Below are 19,537 nucleotides of genomic sequence, written 5' to 3'. Positions count from 1 at the left end.
TTATCCGTCTTAGTATTTATTTTATTATTGTAAATATTTTTGTTTTATCATTATTATTATTGTTATTATTATTATTATTATTATTATTATTATTATTATTATTATTAATGAATTATTTTGTATTACAATCTTTGTATCATTTCTATCACGATTATATTATTATTATTATTATTATTATTATTATTATTATTATTATTATTATTATTATTATTGTTACTATTATTTATATCATCAGCATTATTATTTGAACCCTGTAAAATTTATGTAGACTACTGGACTGTACCCGAGCACGAGCATTATGCTCATTTCGGGTATCTATTCATATGTATTCAATTCAAATGTAAATTGTAAATAAATTTGAAATAAAATTTGAAAATAAAATTTGAAATATCTTATTAAGCGACGATACTGGATATAGCCTACAAGTCACCGGCGTGGCTCAGTCGGTTAAGGGGACTGGGTAGTGATTCCTGTACGATTAAAAAATTTCAGTACAAAAGCTTAGTTCAATATTTCTAGGCTCTGGAATAAAAAGTCCATGCTTATGCAATCAATCATTCTGCAGTGGTATAAAAGACAACTAATGACTTTCATATCCAAGTGCAAAAGGAAGGTCCTAACTGATAACCTGTTGCACGCTTTGCTAAATGTACCTCATTCTTCAGGTGCACATTACTTGCTACAATCTTCACTCATATACTTCGTATTTTTTTTTAAGTTATCTATTCATGTATATTGTAAATTCTAAAGCACAATTTAGTTAAGAATTTCACCCCTAGTGAAACAGAAAAAAATATTGAACTTTAACATTTTTTCAATTATTTTTCAATTCACATATTTTTTTCTCGTGTTATGTGTGAGATAATGCCTGTTGTTATTCGGTTGAGAAGCTTTTGTCATCTAGTCTACTGTCAAAAAATCTGAAAGTTAGAATTTATAAAACAGTTATATTACCGGTTGTTCTGTACGGTTGTGAAACTTGGACTCTCACTTTGAGAGAGGAACAGAGATTAAGGGTGTTTGAGAATAAGCTTCTTAGGAAAATATTTGTGGCTAAGAGGGATGAAGTTACAGGAGAATGGAGACAGTTACACAACACAGAGCTGCATGCATTGTATACTTCACCTGACATAATTAGGACCATAAAATCCAGACGTTTGAGATGGGCAGGACATGTAGCAGGTATGAGCGAATCCAGAAATGCATATAGAATGTTAGTTGGGAGGCCGGAGGGAAAAAGACCTTTGGGGAGGCCGAGACGTAGATGGAAAGATAATATTAAAATGGATTTGAGGAAGGTAGGATATGATGGTAGAGACTGGATTAATCTTGCTCAGGATAGGGACCAATGGCGGGCTTATGTGAGGGCGGCAATGAACTTCCGGGTTCCTTAAAAGCCAGTAAGTAAGTAAGTATATGTGAGATATTCTTAAACCCGTAGGTCTACTATGTAGAACATAGGCTGAAGAAAACAATGTAAAAATGTCACGTAAATTTATTCAGTAGTTTCAGAGAAAAATGCACTTAAGTTTTAAAAATGTCAACTTATGGAGAACTGTATTAGAAAAAAGAAGGATGTATGAATTACATACACCGTCAAATTTAAAGAGGCTGTTTAAAGGGCGTATCTGCAGAAATAACCACCACAATATTTGTATTGCTTTAAAGATCCAGTTTTGTACTTTTTTAAACACAAAATAAAAAATAAGACTTTCGACCCCTAGTCACTACCTGGTTCCCTTAAGGCGCTTGCTTGCCGGTCTGAAGTTGCGCTCGGGCGCGGGTTCGATCCCCTCTTGGGCTGATTACCTGGTTGGATTTTTTCCGAGGTTTTCCCCAACTGTAATGTGAATTATGGTATCACCAATCTCATCGACGCTAAATAACCTAGTAGTTGATACAGCGTCGATAAATAACCAACTAAAATTAAAAAAATATAGCCTATACTATCTCTGTCTTTCGCCGGAGGTCTGAGTGTCTGGGGCGATACGTATTCATAATATTCTCAGATCGTCATCCAGATCCCGCACTCGAATTTCATAGTCTAGGTATTTATATAACCCCATAGAAAAAATATAAGTGTGTGAAGTCTGGTGACCTGGAAGGCCATGCAATGGGTCCTGTTCTTCCAATCCATCTCTTGGGAAACTGTTCGTATAGATAAGTGCTGACACGATTGGTGTAAATCTGGGCCCCGGCTTGATGAAATATCTAATCTTGTGGTATCCGAGACAATGCATAATTTCGCACCATGTTCAGGTATACTACCCACGTTAAGAGGGTTTACTTGAATAAGGACCCCTATTACGGAATTCCATATGAAGGTACGTTCAGTTTTGGTTTTTCACTCTTCCAAATTATACAGTTATGGGTCCATTTTACAACAAGTATGAAAAATGCACAAAAAAATCAGCACAATTTCTGTGGTAGTTTTAGCATTTTTTGTAATATTTAGGCCCGGTTGCAGAAACGCAAATCAAATCAGTCCCTGATCGCCAATCAGTTGATGTCTGATTTATTTGATTGTTCATTGCTTTGCACAAACGTGAATCTCCAATCAAGTTGTCTCAATTTACTAATTGCTGATTTGAGAAAGAAATACATTTGACAACAGTGCTATTTAGCAACCACAGCCAATTTGATGTTATTTAAAAGTCGCGAAACGAATGCATCAAGTGGGCGGTGACTAGGAAAACAAGTGAATGTTCAAGCAAGTAAATGTTTTGTTGCTTTTTGTAGAAAGGAAACAGGTGGATTCTATTTGTATATAGACTACAATATAGTGAAAAAAAAAAATGAAGCCAACAAAAAAAACGTGAGGGGGCTTCTGTTGTGGGATTTGCTTGGGGAGTCGACAAGATATTGGAATATGCATAGCCTCCATAACCCAAAATAATTCCATTTCCCATCTCTCTGTTTACAAATGGAGCTCGTAACCTAACTCATTAAAAATATTGTGATGTCATGTGTAGAACCCTGCCAACGGGCTACAACATTCCAGAATTTCAATGATGGTGTAAACTACATATTATCTGTATATTCACAGAAAATAAACCTTTTCTATTTCGATAAAGTTCGGCATCATTTCAACCAGGTGATTGGATGGGGATGTGAACAGTCTATACAACTACTACTCTTGGAAATCCTGACATGACTGAAAATTCTCTCTGGATTTTAAATCATTCCCTGTTTGAAGTTTGGGGATTTATGAGACCCTGCCATAACAAAGCAATTTCATACGTAACATTCCTAACTACTCGGCAAATAGTTGATTTGTGGACCCTAACAAGATAACCCAAGACCGCCTGAAAAATTCCAACAACATAAAATCTCAGCATTATTAGAACTTGGTTCATAGGAGAAAGTGGAAGGTTTCGATTTGTCTGTCTGCATATATTTGTTTCAATTTTTGAAAGTAACAAAACACACGAATCCTTCCTAAATCTTTGCTCAAATTTTCTGTCATTATTAGACATCGGATTTTTAGGCACTAAAAATTGCAGTTTTAGGCGCCTAAAATAAGCTCAAAATTTGTAAAATTAGGCTCTATTTTAATGAAAATAGGCATTTTAGGCACATCAAGGTATCATACTTATTTCTTTCACTGAAATTTTTAGTTATACACTAAAATACGCACAAAAAAGTATGTTTAAACATTAAAAAAGAATACTATATTATATTTATAAACAGAGCTGCACAAATTTAATATATTGAAACTAATGAAATAATGATTATTGATATCAAGATTACTCATTTTAAGTTATTGAAATTCAGTTCCATGCTCAGACTTTATTATAATTATCTGCACAGTACACCACCAGAATTTTTTCTAAATTCTCCACAGTTAACCTTTGCCTTTTGTCACTGAGAATCATTTTGAAAGCAGAAAAACTTCTTTCAACCGAAACTGATGTGAGAGGCGCAAATTTTAAATTAGGTACAATAGAAACATCAATACTTACTGGAACATTTACACTTTCCCCCGATATCACTCTTGATACTTTTTCCAACAATGAAAATCCTACATTCTTATTTAATACCTTGTCCCACTTATTTTTAACTTTTTTCCCCAGTTTTGCCCAAAGCAGAATGCATGTTCACTTGAGCTTCCTTTACTATTGCTATTTGGCTACAAAGATATTGTTTTTCACGTTCTAATTGTTCAATGCTTGCAGGTATGAAAGAAAAGTTTGATGTTATGTAGGCAATATCGTTTTTCACTCGTGAGTCATTCAGACAATCTTTCACTGCTTTCACACACGCTGCACTATCAGTTTCAGGTAATTTATCAATAACTGTGACCACTTCTTTAAAATACTTAGAATAATACACCACTGACTGAATCCAGGTTCCCCATCGTGTAACAACCGGCTGAGGTGGGAGTGGGATATCTGGAAAGTTCTCTCTGAATATTGAAATCCTGGATGGGGCTTTACAAAAACATTTTTTTGTGTTAGAAATAAACGAATTGACAAGAGGAAATTCATTCCGGATTGTTTCAGAAACCCTGTGAAGGCCATGTGCTAGACAGGCTACACGCGTGAGGTTAGGATAAAATGTTTTAAGAAGTGGAGCTGCAGCAACCATGTATGAGGCAGCATCAGTACAAAACAACAGAACTTTAGAATCGTCTATATTACCTGAGTATAAAGACTGTAGGCCTTTATTTACAAAATAAGCAATGGCTTGGCTATTCACTTTCGAAAGTTCCTTAACACATACGAGGTGTGGAATCGAAGGTCCATCAGGACTAAGTTTTCCTACTACCATATTTGCTATATACCTATTCATAGGATCTGAGGTTTCATCCACAGAGACCCATATGTAAGAATCACCTATATCCTCCCGAATGGAAGATAAAGTTTCATTGTATATTCTGTCTAAGTAATTTTTTCTTAGGGTCGACTCAGATGGGATATTTTGTTTGCAGTATTTTTGTAAAAACTGTCTTAAAACCGGATTTTCAATTGCATTCCAGGGAATGTTAGCAGCAACAAACGCTCTGGTTAAATCAGCATAGAAATTGCTGCTGAGATTGGATGAAATAGGCTGTGTTAGTAAAGTTTGTTGCAGTTGATTTTTCTGCTGAGCTTTAGCCTTATGAGCCGCTCCTTGCACATGCTGCTTTAGGTGGCACTTCTTTTCTTGCGAAATCTAAAAATGTGAAGTAAACTGAATTAAAATAAAATCCTAATTGATGTATTGCCGTATTTCTATCACAAAGTTAGTGGGTTCGAACAATCAAAATTTTAATGACCTGCAAATACTTTTAACTATCGGAATTTAAAAGGTTGAAGTGTAGTGGTCTTAAAAAGAATTATACCTCAGGATAGCTCAGTCAATGTATAAATATTATAGGCCTACTCATTAAAATTAATAGAATTTATATATTTCAACTATTGTTACATACCTGTTTGCTACAAATCTTGCAGAATATTATTTTTCCATCATAAGTGAATTCTGAATATTCTGTTAGCCATTGCCGGATCAATGTAGATTTTGCACTTATATTTTTCGGCATTATCGCGTTAAACTTCACAGGAAAACGTCCTACCGCTCAAAACTTCTCAACACAAATAAGGTGAGGGAAAGAGCAATGTTAACGAGCATTCAAATGAACCGTTGTTATTGAGATTCAATTGGACAAAAATACAAAGTTCCACTTATTGTTGCATTTCCTGATAGTGTTAACACTAGGAGGGCCATTCTTTTAAATATTTTGTAACGGTTTACCCTACTAATTCGCAGTTTTACGACTTTTCATAAATATTTCAAAAACACTCTTTCTCCAAAAATTGTGATTTTATGACACTCTGAAGGGCAGTACAGCTAATCGGTTTCAGATCGAAAACAGTCATTTTTATAGTATAGTATATCTCTGAATCGGTAGCAGCACATGTTGTGATTGTTGCCTGCTTCAAAACTAAGGTTGGTTCTTTGTCGGCATTTATGCCTCCAAACATGTTAAATTCGGTGAAATCTATTGCGAGTGTCGTGAGATTCAAAACATTTTGTTTCCTTTATCAATGGTTTCATGGTCGGTGTGAAGCAAACTTTCCACTTTTTAAATGCCTTAAATTTCGCAGTGAATGCATGTATAAATTATAAAAAGTAAAGAGTAAAATGCGAAACTTTACAGTGGGTTAGGCATTTTTAGGCGAGTATTAACAAATTAGGCTCTAATAACCGTTTTAGGGCATTTTAGGGCACTATAAAACTCTTTGAATACCTTTCAATTTCCATGAAACACAAATATTAATAATTATTTTTACTTTTCTCCTAAAGAAACAAAATAGGCATTTGCCCTAGAATCCGATGTCTGGTCATTATACATAAAAACAATTCATGTCTATCACGGAAACGCCTTCTTCTTAATAATATTTTTTTCATTCCAAAATTTCTTCATCAGAAGAATCCATTATGTCGAAAACAACATTGTTACGCTATAACTATTTACTATATACATTACAGTAACTGCATTATAAACAGAACAACATAAATAGCCTACTTAATCGATGATCAGTGACTTAACCAGCAAAAATCTGTTGATCAAATCTGATGGAAGACTGATCTCCGATCAAACACTGATTGTTCTTTCTGCAACAGAAATAGAACTGATGGACAATCAAACCCTCCTTGATTGCCAATCATATTTTGATCGGTGTTTCTGCAACCGGGCCAATCTTAAAAAAATGAAGTGTGGAAAATGATATTTTAAAATTTTCATGTATATGGCATTTGAATCGCAGCTATTTAAAAATGGCTTATTTATGACCGGTTTCAGACGGTATAACTACCTGAAACTCTAGGAATATATTCTTTAAAGCATAAGTTATCTTTTTCGCGTACACTCATTATTGATAGCAATTTCAAAGCACACGAAGTACTCTTGTCTTCCCTTCTCTTTCCGGCGGTCATAAACCCAAGGCAGTTATCGAAAGTAACTGATTCTACGAATACATTAACAACCAGTGCTATGGCATAGCTATTAGTTTTGTAGATTTAATATGAAGATGTCCGCACCTGTGGAGTAACGGTCAGCGAGTCTGGCCGCGAAACCAGGTGGCCCGGGTTCGATTCCCGGTCGGGGCAAGTTACCTGGTTGAGGTTTTTTCCGGGGTTTTCCCTCAACCCAATATGAGCAAATGCTGGGTAACTTTCGGTGCTGGACCCCGGACTCATTTCACCGGCATTATCACCTTCATCTCATTCAGACGCTAAATAACCTAAGCTGTTGATAAAGCGTCGTAAAATAGCCTACTAAAATAAATATGAATATATACTGTTCTGCTACGTGGTTATGCATTATTATTATTATTATTATTATTATTATTATTATTATTATTATTATTATTATTATTTTAACGACACTCTCTCAACTGTGGAGTTCTTCAGCGTTGATGAAATTGGTGAACGACAGATGAAAATGTAACTCTTCATTACAGTATACAAAATGTTTACTTTTCTTATTTGATTAAAATTGACTAATTTATTTCTTCTTAATTACCTATAGGCCTACTAGTTCAACAGAATCTTCCGTTGATGCAATTAATAGTAGAATGTTCAGTACTACAGCAAGCTGAAAAAAACTGATACACTAAGTCAAATAGCCATTTAATCAATGGAAGATTTCATGCAATACGTTCAGAATTGGGTCTTGGCAGAAATGAAGCAAAATCCTCAAGAAGACTGAAGCGGAGCATGACGAAATTATGTAATTAATAGTTTAAAAATCATTAAACATGGATATTACAATTATTGTTCTGTAACATTACAGACAATTTCTACACAATGTAACTAAAATTCTGAAACTGATTGTAATGTCCATTTTCATTGGCGTTCAGTCGAAGACGGGTTATGAACATAAGCGACAAACTAAAGATCAAGTCCGTTGAGAAGATTCACCTATGTACTACCGTAACAGGATACTCCCCTCTGGAGCTTAGAGCAATGTAGTCATTAGAAAGCAATGGTTTCAATATCGATGAATTAGTAGAAAGCTACAGGAAACGTGGAACGAGTATAATTATACTACATTACACACAGAGAGAACAGCAACATTACTGTGAACTTCAAGCCGAAGGGAAGAGGAAAGGTGAGGCTTCCAAGAATAAGATGGAAAGCCGCATTTCTTCAAAAGGGAACGGACAATAGTATATCCCCTAAAGAATGCAATGAGAGAAACTGCGATCGCCGATATCAATAGCGGAAACTGCAGTGAATGCGACCAGCGACGACGAAAACAAACGGACAGAGACGACAACGGCGACGACGAAGACTACTACGGACACAGACGACCGCGACGAAGATCACTACGGACAGAGACGATAGCGACGATGACGCCTACAGACAGAGACGATAGAACGATGACGACTATGGACAGAGACGATAGCGACAATGACGACTACGGACAGAGACGATAGCGACGATGACAACTACTGATAGAGATGATAGCGACGATGCCGGCTACGGACAGAGACGATAGCGATGATGACGACTACGGACAGAGACGATAGCGAAGATGATGACTACGGACAGAGACGATAGCGACAATGACGACTACGGACAGAGACGATAGCGACGATGACGACTACGGTCAGAGACGATAGCGACGATGACGACTACGGTCAGAGACGATAGCGACGATGACGACTACGGTCAGAGACGATAGCGACGATGACGACTACGGTCAGAGACGATAGCGACGATGACGACTACGGTCAGAGACGATAGCGACGATGACGACTATGGATAGAGGCGATGGCGACTATGACGGCTACGGACAGAGACGATAGCGACGATGACGACTACGGACAGAGACGATAGCGACGATGACGACTACGGACAGAGACGATAGCGACGATGACGACTACGGACAGAGACGATAGCGAAGATGACGACTACGGACAGAGACGATAGCGACGATGACGACTACGGACAGAGACGATAGCGATGATGACGACTACGGACAGAGACGATAGCGATGACGACTACGGACAGAGACGATAGCGACGATGATGACTACGGACAGAGACGATAGCGATGACGACTACAGACAGAGACGTCTGCGATGATGACTACGGACAGTGACGACCGCGAAGAAAGCGACTGCGGACAAAGACGAATGATTATTAAGAGTTACGATGACTGTGATTACGAACGGCTACGGTTATGATCTATGTCATGACGACAGGTTATGATAACGACTATTAATACGACAAATATCCTGGTGATAAGTCTGTTGATCAATGACAGTGGAAACAAAGATGGCGATAGTAATTAATAAGGCTATTAAAGTAACAATTACGACTAAAGTAATTACCATGAAGACAAAGAATTTCCTGAATATTTCGATGTTTAGCGTAAATGAATTTCGATTAACTGAATACTTGGAGAATATTCTACTACTGAAATTTCTATACAGGGTTAAGTTGAGGTAGCTTTATAAGCAGAATTTAATATGGAAATTCAATATTAAAGCGATCTCTGGTAATAAGATTAAAATTTAGCCCCCCCCCCCATCCGATTGCAGAATCATCGTTAACGAAGTTACCTGCCTGTAGAGGGGATTACGCTTCAATTTTTGAAGACTCGTAAGAAACAATTCTAGAATAAACAGGAATTCCAACCTACTTCTTCCGGAATTCAAGCCCCAGAGGGTAGAACTGTAATATGACTATCCATATAAAAAGAAAGTTAAACACCAGCATACGAAAGGCTCCGGATTCAGTGTACAGAGGCAGCGAGTGTGGTTACGTAAGATGAAATATACACTCAGCACTAGAGATGAAATGAGGATAAGCGGGTACTGGGCTGGCGTCCAGACGATGATGAGCTGATAAGAGTTTAAACAGATGCTAAAGAGCTTACTGGTGGTATATTGAGTGCGATGCAGACAAAAGAGTAACGGCGGAACAGTTGGTTTAATCATAATAAAACTGCAAACCGCACGTTTTCTTTTTATAAACCTGATTATAATAAAAACCCTCTCAGGAAAAAACTAGTTAAAAAGAAAGGACAGAAATTAGATTTCTTTAAGGAATTGCGATTATGCGAGGCACTCAGGCGCAGTAAATGAAGATATACAGACAACTGCAACATTTTTATTATTTTAAATAAGACTTTATTATCGACATTTATACACAATAGTTCAGACCAAAATAGAAAGATATCAACAGTAATACCACAAGTGCTGACAGTTTTCCGATAATTTCATTGAGAGTAACGATTTTTTAAGCGAAATTAAATTATCTGTAGTAATCTCAGACCTCGAGCGACATTTATTAGGACTATTTCGTGAATAAAATAAAAATGTAAATAATATATCCCTAAAATTCGATCACAAAATATTAATAATTGTATATTTACGAATACTTAACCTATTCAGACATTGTGAAGTTGAAATAGATGAATATCGATTACTGCAATAAAGAAATTCGATCTTATTATTCAGTAATGCCAATTGCGAAAAGCGAAATACAGATTTAACAATGTTAATTACATGTACTGCACTTTTCTCTTATTGTTATAACATAAATACCTTTTCATTATCTGCTGAAATCGCAGTTTAATTTACAATTTTATAATATAATTACAGTAATCTGCTTAATACATTAATTAAATGAATTGTTGAAAACGCACTTATCAAATCTAATGAAGGAATGTAATTTTTTTCAGATAGCCTACAATAGACATGGAATTAGGAGATGAAGATCAAATGATCAATAAATGGATTGATGAATGAATGATCATGAATGGATGGATGAATGAATTATCAATGAATGGATGGATGAATGAATGATCAATAAATTGATGGATGAATGAATGATCAATAAATGGATGGATGAATGATCAATGAATGGATAGATGAATGATCAATGAATGGATAGATGAATGATCAATGAATGGATAGATGAATGGTCAATGAGTGAATGATCACTAAATGAATGATCGATGATTAAATGAATCAATCAATCAAGCAATAATTTAGTAAATTAAGTAATTAATACTGGTAATTTTAGTGTCAGAATATAACTACATTAATTTTTCAAGCTGCATTTCCGACAATTCTTTACTGAAAGTTTATTAGGTCTATGTTGTATTTAACAAGACATTCATTTTTATTACTGCTATGTAAGTTTGTAACAAAGTGCATAACAGTATTCTTGTATTATTTTACGTAAATTCCCCTGGTTGAATGGAAATAAAGTTTTTACCCACTCGCATGCTTCTATTTTATTATGTTACGTTCTATACGGGACAACGAACAAGAAGTTCTGTCTTGTATAAAATGGAAACATGCTCTCGCTTACTAATTGGCTCTCTATTCTCGGGAAGGTAGGCTTCAACTTTTAACCCTAATTAAAGTGTTTCCGTAAAAAATCGCGTTATGAAGGTTTTCTATCCAGTCAAGACATAATAAAATTGCAACGTGGAAAAGAATACCAGCGTAGTCTTCGCATAATGAGCCTCCGTTATTAATTTTATATGCTGATTATTGAAAGTAAACTACATTCTCCCCATATTTTTTAATCTGCTTTAAAGCTAATTTACGTTGAATTTCTCTTAAAGGCGTTCTGTCACAAGCTTCTTCAAAGAAATTCGGCGACCTTTCATTATCGATGCATTATTGATACAATGTTATTAGGCTAGCTTTTCCACAGAAAATTTATTTTAAATAAAATAGATTTCATTTGTTTTTAATACTGAGAAGAGATAAATTCGTTTCTAAACTATTTAGAGCATATTTACATCATTATTTACAAAATTAACTTTCAGACTAGAAATCAATAGTTTTATCTATATTTAATAATATACCAAACTCGATATGAAATAAAAAATGACATTTCTTCTGTAATTGAGATAATATTTCTGCATCTGACTTAAATTGCTCACTCTCAACTTTAGACTGTACTTTTTGTGTCATTTGTCTTAAGCACGTTGTTGTAAGCAATTTTAGTTACTGCATAAACTTAATTATGTTAGAACTTAAAAACATCATTAGAGCCCCTGTCTTGGTTTCTTTTGTGTATCACATTTCTTTCTTGCTACGACCCTATAAATCCACTTGAATTTTCACAATGTGCTAAATCTTTACGGTAGCCTACATCATATACGTAACAGATAAGTCATCGCTATGTTAAAATCGTTTGCACTTTGAAGAGAACAACCGCCAGGATCGCCACCCTTCCGCCGTAAACGAACACGAGATGGCAGTACAGTCGCTAATGCAATTCAAATGGGAATTATGACGTGACTCCTTATGTAACAAATAGATGGCAGCGTAGTAAATCTAACAAAAGTTGTTAACTTCAAAACCTATAAGGCCGACCTATCTATCTATATATGATCTAGGACGGTAGTTAAAAACTTATCAAATAAACAATTAATATTTGAGGAGAAAAATTCGCTTCGGCGCCGGGGATCGAACCCGGGTCCTTGGTTCTACGCACCAAGTACTCTGACCATTAAGCTACGCCGAATTCAATCCACAGCACCGGACCGAACTCTCCTCCTTCAATGTTTCCCTTTGTGGCCTGACTCCAAGTTAGGCATATATGTTGACGTATATGTCCAATGTCAACTGCCATTATACTAGGAGCGCACTCAGCTGAGTGACTTGTTGGCCGGGAATCCGCAGTTAAGTGCGCAATAATCTGCACAAACATATGCACTGCAAGCTATGACAATATTATAGATTTATTAATTTGTCCTTACAGACTAATATCTGCAATATTGACAATTAATATTTGTGGATTTTAGAAAGTTCTAAATCTCTCTTTCATAATACCTACAGGGATATCATTTTATTTTTACTTAAATTTTTATTGTAGGGCCTACCTCAGTTTTGAATGTACTTCACTCCCACCCCTTCTACTAATGAAGTTCAACCGTCTTCCGCACAGATCCAAGACCGCATATACAGTTATAGTAGCCTTACGGTCATTGTAAACAGTACGTTCCAAAAATATGTTCGCGTTTTCCAGTGACGAAACAGCTTCCAATACTGAATCATTTTCGCACAGGTACTGTCGTCCATTTGCCTACGTCGTATCCCGGTTTCCCCCACCAGCTTTTATTCGCCAGCTAGTGGCTGGGCTGTCTTAGCTCTTTTCTGAGAACATTAATTTTTGTTAGGAATTGGACGTCTACGTAATATTATACAACAGTTTAAAATAACTTAAATAAAAGGGTCTCGTTAAGTAATTAACTGTCACGTGATTTCCTCCCTTTCTACGACCCTACGACATAACCACTTGGACGGACAGTAGATAGTATGTCTGCGTAATTTTATCTTTTCGGATCGGGCAGAAGTGAAGATTGAATTTACAGTAGTTAAGGTACTTTTTTATAGAGTAGGTACAGAATTATTTCAACATGAGTTACTAGTACGAAGGACGAAACTGGTAATTGGGATTAGGTACAATAATCTATAATGCGATAATATGCACATTACAACTGAAGCCTGTATCAAAATGAACGACCACCATTTTCAAGAATGTGTTTAAATATCCATATTATGATTATTTTTCAATTTCACTTCATTCTCCATATTGTACGCTAATGTGCTGTAGACAGTATAATATACACTGCATAATGAATACGTCCACATGGACAGCTCAGTTCGTGAGTAAAAACACTCATTGTTAATACTGTACTGTATTTTGATTAAACAAAAACCTAATGAAAATGATCAAACTCAAAACGCGATATTTCTTACTTTACGTAAATGGATGAACTACTTTTCTTCCCTCCTATACCTAGTGTAGTGATTTGTTTGTATATTACGCCAGTATCATCGAACTCCAGTTGTGGAAGGGGGTAGCAAACGGCGTTGATCCAGAGGTATAGCCAGGTTAATATTAAAAATATTAGTAAAAATAAAATGATGTCCCTGTTTTCAGTTCAGTTCAGAAGCTCGGAGAGTGCAGTCGGGTTTTTTGTATGCTCCGTGGTGCGAGTTACTACAGTCTTAACAATGGGTAGAAACAAGGGTGCAAACTGTGAAGGAGGGAGTGGGAAGGATCAGGACAGTCAGATCATTTCCACACTCAAACTTATGTTTGAGGATCTTAAATCTTCAGTGCAGATGGAGGTGAATGAACTAAGAAAATCAGTTGAATTCATGTCTTCCAAGTTCGATAGTCTTAGAGAGGAATTGGCGCACACAAGACATGAACTCAACTCCACGCAGGAGGAGATGAAGAGGCTAGTGAAAGAAAATGACCATCTTAAGCAGGAAGTGAGTGATCTGCAGCAGTACACACGCAGAGACAATATAACTATTTGGAGTTCCGGAGGTCGATGAACAATCAACTTATGAAGTCATTGACCAAATATCGGAAGCCATAGGCGGTAGTGAATTGGTGCAACATGATGTAAGCATAGCACATCGTATACCATCCAGGCCAGGGAAGACGCGTCCTATTGTCATCCGCTTCACAAAGAGGAGAAGTCGTGATGAATGGCTCCAGCTGTTCAGGAACGAGGCCAAGAAAGACGACAGCGGCCCTGGGATTGCGACAAAGAAAGTCAACAGGGAACTTCCGGAAGGAAGAATCACAGCAGGTGACCAACTGACAGCAGTGACCAGAGACCTTTTGAACAAGACAAAGGATGCAGCACGACTGAAGAATTATAAATTTGTATGGACAAGAGACGGTAAGATATTTGCAAGAAAAGATGAAGCCAGCCCCGTGAGTAAAATCACTAATGTTGACGATGTAAATAATTTGTAAATACTATTGTGTCGGTAACCACGGTTAATTATACAATATAATTGACTTAAAATGGCTAGTAATACTATAATAAATGAAATCCATCAGTGCAAATTTAATAACAATAATAACACAATGGTTTTTAACGATTTACTTCACTGCAATGAGTATATTACCAATATTCTATCAGATCTTAAAATATTTCACTTAAACATTCGTAGCATCAACAAAAATTTTTCCGAACTCTGTGTTTTACTTAATAATTTTTCCTTTTACTTTGATATTATAGTTCTAACTGAAACCTGGCTTGATCATGACTCTGGCTATGATATTAATGGTTATAAAAAATTTGTTAAAAGTAATAAGTATAATAAATGTGATGGTATAGTTGTATATTTCAAGGAAAACATCGTAGTGTCTTTAAGTGATATTGACATTTCCCATTGCAACGCTATACATTTTCAATTAACACTTATTAATGATACTCTTGTTAACCTAACTGCAATTTACAGATCTCCAAAACTATGCAAAAATGAATTTCTGAAAAATTTTGAAAGCTTCTTGTCAATATACAAAGATTTAAACAACCATGTTATTCTTGGTGACATAAACATTCAAATTTTAGAAAATAGATTAGATAATTTTGGCAACACGTATTTAAATATCATGCATGAATATGGATACGTGAAATACTTAAATTCCATTACTCGTCCATCATCCAATTCATGTCTTGACCATATTTTCCTAAAAACGGGAAATAACTTAAATTTTATACCTGGAGTATATGCAAGCGCAATAACAGATCATTATATGACTTTTGCATTGTTGTCAATCAGTAATAAAAGTATTAGCAGAGAAGCCACTGAACCTTCGGACAATTATAAGCTAATTATAAACCATAAAAGCCTAATATCAAATATTAATAATATTAATTGGGAATCTATATTCTACAATGAAGACGCAGATACATGTTTCGATAATTTTTATAAAATACTCTGTAACCTAATTTGTAAATATTCTAATCATGTCCCTCTCAAATTCTCAAGTAAGTACAAAAAAATTAAACCTTGGATTACCACAGGTATTGTTAAATCAATACGATCTAGGGATAAGTTAGCTAAGCAAGTTAAACGAGACCCACAAAACAATGTTTTATTAAATTACTACAGAAAATATAGAAATATTCTCACTAATGTAATAAGAAATCAGAGAATCAAATATTATTCTGAAAAATTTAACAAAAATAAAAATAATCCAAAGCAATTTTGGAAGACCATAAACGAAGCTACTGACACCCAATGTAATAAAAATAGTATATTAAAGACAATTATAAGTCGAAATGGAATAACAATTGAAAATAATGAAACTATCGCAAATGAATTTAACGATCATTTTACTAATGTAAGTCATGACATCGTATCTAATATAAAAAAGAAAGTATTTGGTACTCATCACTATAAGCTTTATAATAAAAGTATATCATCTATGTTTATGTTTCCTGTAAACGAATGTGAAATCATTAATATTGTAAACAGTTTAAAAAATAATGTGGCTCCTGGTATTGATGGTATTACAACAAATACCCTGAAACTTATTATCGAAGCTATTTCTAAACCACTTGCCTTTATATTTAATTTGTGCATATCTCAAGGTGTATTTCCCTCAGCCCTAAAACATGCTGTGGTGATACCAATTCACAAGTCTGGTGACAAAAGTAATCTTAATAATTACAGACCCATTTCACTATTACCCAATCTCTCTAAGGTATTTGAAAAATGTATAAAAACACGGTTAATAACATTTTTAGAAAAAAATAAACTACTAAATGATAATCAATTTGGTTTCAGAAAAAATTTGTGCACTGATGATGCTATTATGGCAGTTACCTCAAAAATAATTCAAGAATTAGATGTAGGAAATAAATGTCTAGGAATTTTTCTAGACTTACAAAAAGCTTTCGATACGGTCAATCACAGTATACTTTTGAATAAAATGGATAGATTAGGAATTAATGGAATTGCTTTAAAATTATTTAAATCTTACTTAAGTAACAGAACTCAAGCAACTAAAATAAATGATCACCTTAGTAAATCACGTAACATTGATATAGGTGTACCTCAGGGGACGATTTTAGGTCCTGTTTTGTTTTTAATATATATCAACGATTTACTTAAAATTGACATTGAGAAATATTCTGGTACTCTGTATTCTTATGCTGATGATACTGTGGTTATATTTAGCGGTTCGAGTTGGAATGAAACTTATCAAAATTCTAACAGTGGTATTAATATTATTAAAGAATGGCTGGATGCTCACTTACTTTCTTTGAACGTTTCTAAAACAAAATTAATACCATTTTCATTAACATCACATGGCCTTGAGCAACTAGAAATAAATAATAATATAAGTATAACTATACATGATTGTAACCTACCTACTTGCTCATGTAACGCTTTGAGTATATCCTCACAAGTTAAATATTTAGGCATTATTATTGACCAACATTTAAAATGGGACAAGCATATCTCCTTTCTGTGTAACAGATTGCGTAAAACAATCCACAAATTTTCCATTCTACGCTCTTATTTACCTGTTTATGTTCTGCGTACTGTGTACTTAGCTCTGTTTCAATCAATAATTCAGTATGGTATTTTAGGTTGGGGAGGAATGGCAAAATCGACTCTCCGTCCTTTAAATCTGCTCCAAAAAAGAATTATCAAAATTTGTCTATATAAACCTTTTGATTACCCAACAAAATTAATTTTTCAGGAATTTGGCGTATCAAATCTAGAACAAATTTATAAACAAAAATTGCTGATTTACTTTCATAAAAACCACAATAAATTTAAATATGATCCTCATGAATACCAGACGAGACAAAACTACAGTTTCTTTCTAAATACTCCCAAATGCCACACAACTGCTGGATTAAAACACAGCAGAAATTTTGGACCCAAAATATATAATACATTAATTAGAGCTTACCCTGAGCTAAGTACACTTAACACACATAGATTTAAGAAACAAATCAGATTAATTATTTAATTGTTTAAGCTAATTGAGTTAAAATTGTTACTCTAATATTCATGTACTTCTGTATTTTCTATTTGTATATAGACCCTGTTATTACATGCTGTATGTATTTTACCATTTATTAATGTGATTGTGCTCAATGAACTCTCGTAATTTTGTGATATATTTTGTATAACTGATCTGAACTGCGCCCGAGCACGAGCTTCTGCTCTTTCGGGCTGCAATGCCTAATGTAGCTCAAGTGTATAGTATTAATAAATATTATTATTATTATTATTATTATTATTTGTATAATAGTGAGTTTCAACTGTTGAAGGACTCCTCGTCGATTTACACATACAGCGCTCTTGCACGCAACATCCCTTCACTATTCCGAGCGCAGCAATGCCCAGCCCAGTGCAGACAACTGGTTATTGTACGATGCGTCAACATATTTTAGTTCATCAGTCATCTTGGGCAGGGTTCAAATCCTCATGCATTGTTGAGCATATCCGTCAGCCTTCATGGATGGCAGAGAAATGCGTATTACGCAACTTATTTACGATGTGTTACAAATTGTTTCCCTTAATCCATTTGAATATTTATGTCAGAATCTGATATCTGCAAACATCAGAAACACCTGCTTCTCCAATGAAAGTTAAAGCCTTATTTTATGTGCGGGGACAAACGTTGATTCTCACCAAAGGACGATGAAAGTCAGCATCACGAAGATTGTGTAAACATTCCTGTTCATACAGTTAGGATACAAATAAAGACGGGGACTTTTGTTAAGGGGAGTGGGTAATGATGGCCTGGTCGATTAAAATATTTCAGTACAAAAGTTTAGTTCAATATTTCCAGGCTTTTACTGTTCAGAATGGAATAAAAATTCCCATGCTTATACAATCAATCATTCTAAATTCAGTGGTAGAAAAACAACTAATTAGTTTCGTATCCAAGTGCAAAAGAAAGGCCCTAACTGATAACCTGTTTTCCCACTTTGCTAAGTGTACCTCATTCTTCAGGTGCACATTACTTGCTACAATCTTCACTCATATACTTTGTATATTTTTAAGTTATCTAGTAATGTATATTGTAAATTATGAAGCAAAATTTAGTTAAATATTTCACCCCTAGTGAAACAGAAAAAATATTGAACTTTGTTTAATACTTTTTGCAATTTTTTTCAATGCATATATATTTTTTCTCGTGTTATCTGTGTGATATTCTTAAACCCATAGGTCTACTATGTAGAACATGGGCTGAAGAAAACACTGTAAAAATAGCATGTAAATTTATTGAGTAGTTTCAGAGAAAAATACACTCAAGTTTGAAAAATGTCAATTTATTGAAGACTGCAGTTAAAAAAAGGAGAATGTATGAAGTACATGCACCGCTTAAAGGACTTATCTGCAGAAATACCCCACACAATATTTATATTGTTTTAAAGAGCAAGTTATTTACTTTTTTTTAAACACAAAATAAAAAATCTGGATTTTGACCCCTAATCATTACCTGGATCCCTTAAGACAATTAATATTCATTTTAACTTTTCTTATAATAACAAGTGAACGTAAACATGTTCTTTTCGTAATATAAAATAGATCATAACTACGGCTCGGAAATTGATGACCTGAAAATCACAGAAAAATGACCCATAAAATTACCTTAAATTTCTGATAATATAACATCAAAATTTTAAAAAGACCATGATTGTAATAGTAGAATACAAACAAAATAGTATACTTCCATCTGTGAAAAATACATTGCAATGAAACTCAGTCACTAACTGTCGCAAAAAAAGTCTA

General features: G+C 34.7%; 1 protein-coding gene across 1 annotated transcript in view; it reads right to left on the bottom strand.

Moving 5' to 3' along the window:
* LOC138696836 (uncharacterized) overlaps positions 1-19,537 on the bottom strand; it is a 670,411-nt gene that overhangs the window by 569,528 nt on the left and 81,346 nt on the right. The window lies entirely within an intron of this gene.

The sequence above is a fragment of the Periplaneta americana genome, chromosome 3 (genome assembly GCF_040183065.1).
Source record: "Periplaneta americana isolate PAMFEO1 chromosome 3, P.americana_PAMFEO1_priV1, whole genome shotgun sequence".
In the NCBI taxonomy this organism is placed as follows: domain Eukaryota; kingdom Metazoa; phylum Arthropoda; class Insecta; order Blattodea; family Blattidae; genus Periplaneta; species Periplaneta americana.
Note: the sequence above shows the minus strand (reverse complement) of the source record. Positions and strands in the feature narration are given on the sequence as shown.